This window comes from Zingiber officinale, chromosome 3B, assembly GCF_018446385.1.
Source record: "Zingiber officinale cultivar Zhangliang chromosome 3B, Zo_v1.1, whole genome shotgun sequence".
Taxonomy (NCBI): Eukaryota; Viridiplantae; Streptophyta; class Magnoliopsida; order Zingiberales; family Zingiberaceae; genus Zingiber; species Zingiber officinale.
The window spans coordinates 124,858,212-124,865,526 of NC_055991.1; positions in this window are offsets into that span (position 1 = coordinate 124,858,212).

The window sequence follows — 7,315 nt, forward strand, 5'->3', positions numbered from 1 at the left end:
TTTGGAAGCATTCTCATCTGCTAAAGGACATTTGGTGGATAATTAAGAGAAAGTAGAGACACTTCACCTAAAATAGGTACATATATATATAAAAAATACCTTGAGAGGTAAAAACTCTCAAAATAGCACATCAAGGTTTATAGAACATAGGAGTTTGGTCCTCTACAAGTGAGATAAACTCCTGGATCAGCACTCAATCCACTCACCAAGACATACACTCAATACAACCACACAAACATATATCACATGCGCACAATCCACCCATTGTGATGTATTACATTACAAGCATATACATGTCTCAAGTAGACAACATCAGTACAAAACATCACACAACACCACACAATACATCATTGGATCACCAAGCATAGGAGGAACACACATCAAGCCGAAGCACCAAGCAAAGAGGAAAAACACCAAGTCGGGCATAGTGGACCAAAGATGGAAGATCCACAAACCAGTACACAGATTTGAACTTTCTGAAATATTCAATCAATATCAAGAGCAATCCCTTGATACTGGCATCGATTACGAGCTTTCTATACAAAGTAAATCAAGCTAGAAATACCTAGATGTCGGGCCTTCATCTTCTGGCTTCCATTCTTGTAGTGCCGCCCAAAAATCTGTTGCATTTCATCGAAGGATTGAAAGTTGTGATTGACATTTAGTCATTGTTTTACTTTGCACCAAAGACCACAAACAATAGGGCATTCATAGAATAAATGATGATTAAAATTTTCTTGTTGCCGGCACAAAACACATTCCTTGTTTGGTTTATATGTCATTCTATCCTTGGCTCTTAGGTGCCCATGTGCAAGCATCCATAAAATGAAACGATGTTTTGACATAATTTCTGATCTCCACATCATTGAATTCCAAGTAACCTCCGAACCCTTAGGCATGAAAAACTCATAAGCATTTGCCACACCTTTAGTCTTACCAACAAATCAATGCATCGTTCTCATATTTGCTCCTCCAACTCCATTTGATGTCATTAATATCTTGTTTCGTATCTCTATGAGTCTTTTGATCAAAGTTGAGTCCAAAGCCTTGGTTTGTCATGCCAAAAAATCTGCACCTTTTATATAGTGTTGATGTATCAACTTAACCCATAGAGAATCTATTTTGGCTTGGATATCCCACAATATTTTGCTTAATAATGTTTTATTCCATGCAAAAAGATTCCTAAGTCCATGCCCTCCATCATGCTTAGGTAAACAAATTTTTGACCTATAGGCGGGCACTTTGAAGGCCAAACAAACATACGACAAATAACTTTGGTCTTATTAATTACACCACTAGGAATTGGAAGTATAGAAAGCCAAAAATATTCCATATCTTGAAGAACCATACCTACCAATTCTAAGTGTCTGACATAGGATAAAGAATGCTTAGGTCATGCATTGGTCTTCTTTGTGATAGCTTCAAGGAGTGATCTATAATTTGCAATCCTTAGTTTTTCCGCCACTAATGGAATGCCCAAGTATCGGAAAGAAAAATTGCCTTCATGACCCATAAAATGGAGCAGCCGATTCTTCAAAGTAGCATCCAGTCCCGCCATATATACTTGTGTTTTTGGTGGATTTGCCCTAAGTCCCGAAATCCCACCAAAGTAATCCAAGCAATCCACTAGATGTTGTGTGGATGATTCATCCACATGGCAAAAAAATATCAAATCATCAGCATATATAATATATGTGATACCTATCTCCTTGCACATTGGATGAAAATGAAAAGAAGGTAACATGGAGGTTGTCTTAAGCTTCCTTGATAAAACTTCCACGCACAAGCTGAATAGCAAGGGGGGAAGAGGATCTCCTTGCCTAAGTCATCTCTTGCCACTAAAAAAACCATATATGTCACCATTCAAAGAAATGGAATAGAAAACCGTGGTGACACATACCTTGATCCATTCATAAAATTGTTGGGGAAAACCAAAACCAACAAGACCCGCCATAAGGAAATCTCAATCAACCATATCAAAAGTCTTCTTAAAATCTACCTTGATCGTGCATCTAGGAGAGATTCTCTTGCAGGCATACTTCCAAAGCAGCTCTTGGGTTAAATATATATTATCACCTATAGAATACCCCTGGATGAATGCTACTTGAGCCGAATCCAATAAGTAATTCAAGACTTGTGATAACCAACAAGCAAGAATCTCAGCAATAACTTTGTAGAAAATATTACAGTAAGATATTGGCCTATAATCAGAAACACCCATAGCATGGTCCTCCTTTGGCACTAATGAGATCAAATAGTGATTCCATTGCTTGAGTAGCTTACCATGTTGAAAAAAATTCTTGCATAGCTACAATAAACTCGTTACCAACAATATCCCATGAGGAAATAAAGAATTTCGAACCATAACCATCCGACCTCGGGGCTTTTCCATCTCCAATATCATGTAGGGCAACTTTGATTTCTTCATTATCAATAAACTTACAGAAAATCTCAGATTGACCCGTTGTTAATTTCCACCCCATAAGCACATTACTGTCCAAAACATTACATACTTCTTTTTAGCTAAGCAAAGCATGGAAGTAATCAACAAACTCCTCTGTTACTTCACCTATGTTTGTGGTTTGTTCTCAATTCCTTTTCTTAAGTGTGATAATATCATTTTTCTTATTATTTCTCTTTACCACATCATGAAAAGATTTTGTACATTTGTCGGCACTTGTCAAGTAGACGACCCTCTTTGCTCTTTGTTGATAAAATTGTCTTTCCGCTTCCACTAGTAGAATGACTTTCTTCCTTATATGGCTATACTTTGTGGGAGTTGGACCACCATCTAGAATGCCTCTTTGTACCTCCTCTAGCTCAACCTTTGCCCTCCTTACATTCGCCGAAATGTGGTAAAAATGTTGCTTGTTTAACTTCCTCAAACATTTCTTTAATCGGAACAACTTTGTATTGAGAATAAATTGGGCATTACTCATTGTCAGGGCTGTCCATAAATCCCTTAAAACCTTCTTGAAATCTTCATGTAATGGCCACATGTTGAGGAATTTGAACACCCTAGTTGGTGGTCAGTTCTTGGCTAATGTGTGCACAATGGTACATGAGTGATCCGAGAGACATCCAAGGGTTGTAAACTCCATGTAAACATCAAAATATGCCATTATCTAGAAGGAGTTTACTAAATCTCTATCCAAATTACAAGATACATTACCATTATACCATGTAAGGCGACATCCAATAGACCGGAGATCCACCAAACCATAAGCTTGTGCAAAAATCTGTAAGTCGCTCATTTCATGATTTGTAACTGGAGATCCACCTTGCTTTTCATGAATAGATAGGAAGGAGTTAAAATCTCCCATAATCATCCAAGCATTAGAAATGGTGCCACCTAGATCTGTGAGTGCCTCCCATAAAGGTCTTCTTGCAACTATAGAGTGTACCGCATAAAGGAAGTTATCAAAAAGCCCCTGTTAGAAATGCTACATCGAACATGACAATGTATATACTGATCAGTGATCATAATAATACTCATATCAACCTTTTGCAAATCCCAAAGAAGTAGTATGCGACTATGATTAGAGAAACCAAAGTTATGTGCATGACTCATGCCTGAAACCTTCTTTGTAATATTGGATTTAAAGAATCTGCATTGAGCTTGGTCTCCATTAAGACCATGACTTGAATATCTTTTTATTGGAGAATGTGCTATACTCTATGTTTTAGGGACTTGTGGAAGTCTCTAACATTCCAAGAATCCACCTTCATTTATCACCTCTTCGGGTTGCTCACATCTGTAGTTGTCGGCTGCTTGTCGGGGCCGGTGTGATATTTTCCACATCCTCACTTGCATTTGATGATATAGCTGAGGGTAAAGAAGATGTGGATACCTCAAATGTTGTATGAATTGTCTCACTTGTTGTTGGATTCGAAGAAGATGAAGATAATGAACTACTCAAGCTAGAAAGAATCGGCTAGTTTACTGCTTGAGGTGGTTGTTCTCCAATGTTTTCTTGTGGATCTTCAACATTTTGCTCCACCTCTTGAGAGGTCTGATGTTGTGGCACTTGGTCAGGTTCTTGATGATTGATATTCTCTTCAATTGGATGTTCAATGGCTACTGGAATAGGGTTGTCCATAGGAATGATAGCAAGGGCATTCTACACAACCGGAACTTCAACATTTGGCTCTTGCTGTGTTGGTCGTCATTGCTGCCTTGTGCGGTTTCTATATCTCGTTCTTGTTCTCCCCCAGCCCCTAATTGATTGGGATCTTGGCCTCATGTGGTCATGTGCATTTGTATTTGCATCAGTTTATACATTTGGCATAGTTTTGTTAGGATGTTATAGTCAGCACATTATTAGTATTAGCTCTAGTACAAATTATGAGATGATTGTAGAAGTCTCCTTTTGTATCATATTTCATTATTAATAAAAGGTAAAATTGATTATTATATTTATTTCAATTCAGTGTCGAATGAATAAGTATAATAATATCCTAAAGCAGGAGATTCTAATCTATAATATATCAATTGGTTGAATTGATAGTGACATATTGTAGATATACATAGAACACTACTCTTAACTATTCCTAGTCAAGCATTAATATGCAAGGACAATATTAATGCGTTGAGACTAGCATATAAGTCAACAAATGATTTAATCTCATAAGTCATGGATATAGGATATCAGGTTGACATATGAGTATATATTAGATAATATATACTGAATGACCCGCCATGAGAATATTTCATGGATTATTTATGAGTGTCATAAATATTCTCATGTGACTATTAGTATGAATAGTTCTTAGACCTGAAGTCACTACGGTTCCCTACATAAGGCGTTGTATACTTTGGTATCGGCAAACGTCACCTGTAACATGGTAGACTATAAAGTCGATCGCTGGTATGCAATAACTTATGCGGAGGGAAATGAGTGATGTAGATGAAATCTATCCCTTCTATATGATGAAAGCGATATTTATAGACCCCTTGATTAATAAGACACAAGAATGCATGATCATGCTCAAATGAGTCAATATGAGATATTGAGCTTATTTGTATCAGTGTGTCTACTTAGAGATCAAGAAACGTAAAGATTGATAAGAGGATGATACAGTCTATGTTTCGTTGATCAATCTAAATATCAAGGATAGAAGGACCAAGTTATACAAGATAGTAGCCACTGAAAGTTTAAGTCGAATCTCGACATTTTCATCACTTAGGTAGCAATGATGCCTTGTTAGATGCTACTCATTGTTTATGTATCTAAAATATTGATTTGGATACATTACCAATATACGAGAACCTATTAGGTCACACACAAAGAACAAGTAGATTTGGAGATGAGTTCATATGATGAATTATTAGATTAAGTCTAATCCGAATTAGATTTATTGAGTTAGACTCAATTGAATCCAATTATTGGATTGAGTCTAATTCAAACTAGACTCATTGAGTCAATTCGAATGAATGATATGGTGATTCATTGAATTAGAAATTTTATGAGAATCAATGAGTTAGACTCATTGGATGAACTTGAATTCACCAAGGAAGATAAATGATCAATTTTGAACCATTAGATTGAATAATCAATTTTGAACCATTTGATTGGAAGACCAAAGGGCAAAACCCTTTGGTATTCATGAGATGAATATAAATATGATTTATGGATAAAATTTTCATTAGATGAAAAACTTTTAGTCTTCTTCTTCCACCTTCTTCCTTCTCTTGGCCGAAACCTCCTATCTTGGTTACTAACGCAACCTTAGGTGGTTCTTTTCTCCAATCCTTGAGTTCGTGAGACGGACGAGAAGCTTGTTCGTATGGATACCATTAGAGGCGTGAACGTGTGATCGTACTGAGATCCTAGCTGTCGGGAGATCGAGTGCACGCATCAAAGATATAACCCTATAATCATAAAACTTAGTATATTGTTTTGCCTTCGCATGAATCTTCTGGGAGAGAATCCAGTAAATTTTTTGCTGTGCTTTTCGCGTGTTTAGCGCACTAGATCCCTACATACATTGCCTCCACGACATGTCTCCAAGCGATGCCCCATTTTCTTACATCTTTGACAAAAATCCAATACCATTTCATAGATTATTCTCAAGTCCACTTGTACTCTAGTAGGAAGGGTGATGGGGACCTCATGAATTTAGTCCCCAAGGTTCGGAATCTCTACCATGAGACAGACATACTCCAAGCATTCTCTTGTTCTTGTCAAATTGTTAGTCTACAATGGTTCCCCTACTTCCGATCTAATCATGCTTAGAACCTTTTGAGACCAACAATCTAGTGAGAGCCCATGAATTTGTATCCAAGCGGGTACAAAACGTCTATCCTCGTTGAAAAGAAAGCATTTTGGCATTATCTTCAAGAACATTGGAATACTGAATACAAAGTAAAGTCCTCCTTATAGCATTTTCTTCTGGTCCTCTTCCTTGTCAAAATGATAGACTACCCATCGCTATTGTGCATGAAGAATTTGTGAGGAGTCTTCCATTGAGAACTAATAATTTGAATACCATCTCTACCCGTATGCCTACCCATGAAGCATCCAACAAGACAAAAACCCATTGCATCCTCCACACTGTCTAAATCATCATAAGCGAAGGCTAACCTTTCTCCCTTTGCTTCATACTGATCAAGGTTATAGCAAGCTTTGTTTTCCGATTGTCCTTGAATAGATTCACCCAACTCTTCTTCTGTGGTGGCTACACATTCCTCCCATTGTTTACAGCTTCATTGTTTTGGTCCGGTTGTGTTTCAGTTGTCGACTGTTGCTGCTCTACTTCCTCCGGCCAGAATTCCTCCTCCACCACTAGTGGTGGTGTGTTTCTTCCATGAGCATGAGCTTGTTGAGGAGAAGCTTCTGTCCTCTGTGGCATGCTTGCCTCATCAGCCACACTATCCACATCATCAAGTTCTTTCAAGTCATTATTGTCCAGTTGGTCCACTTTGTCAGTTATTTCTAGCACATAGGACTCTTGATCCACCTCATCAGTATCATTTGCCACATCCCTAGGTCCTTTTTGACTAGAAGAACCCTTCCCCTTCCTTTCCTTCTTTGCCATTTGAGAGAAAAATCCAGTTGTACCTTGGGAAAGAGACTCACCACCCAAGTTGTCCAATGAGAGCACCTTGCATTAGTTGTCTTAGACCAACTTTCTAGTGAGTGGGAAGCCTCCAAACCTCCTCCAACCACTTGGCAGCACAGCAGTGGAGGGGAGGGGCGACCCTTGATCAGAGGGGATGGTCGACGCTAGTGAAGATCATCGGAGACCGCCGAAAATGCCAAAAACTGTCGGAAAAACACAAATTGAAAGGAGCTTGTTATATGGTCACTTACCA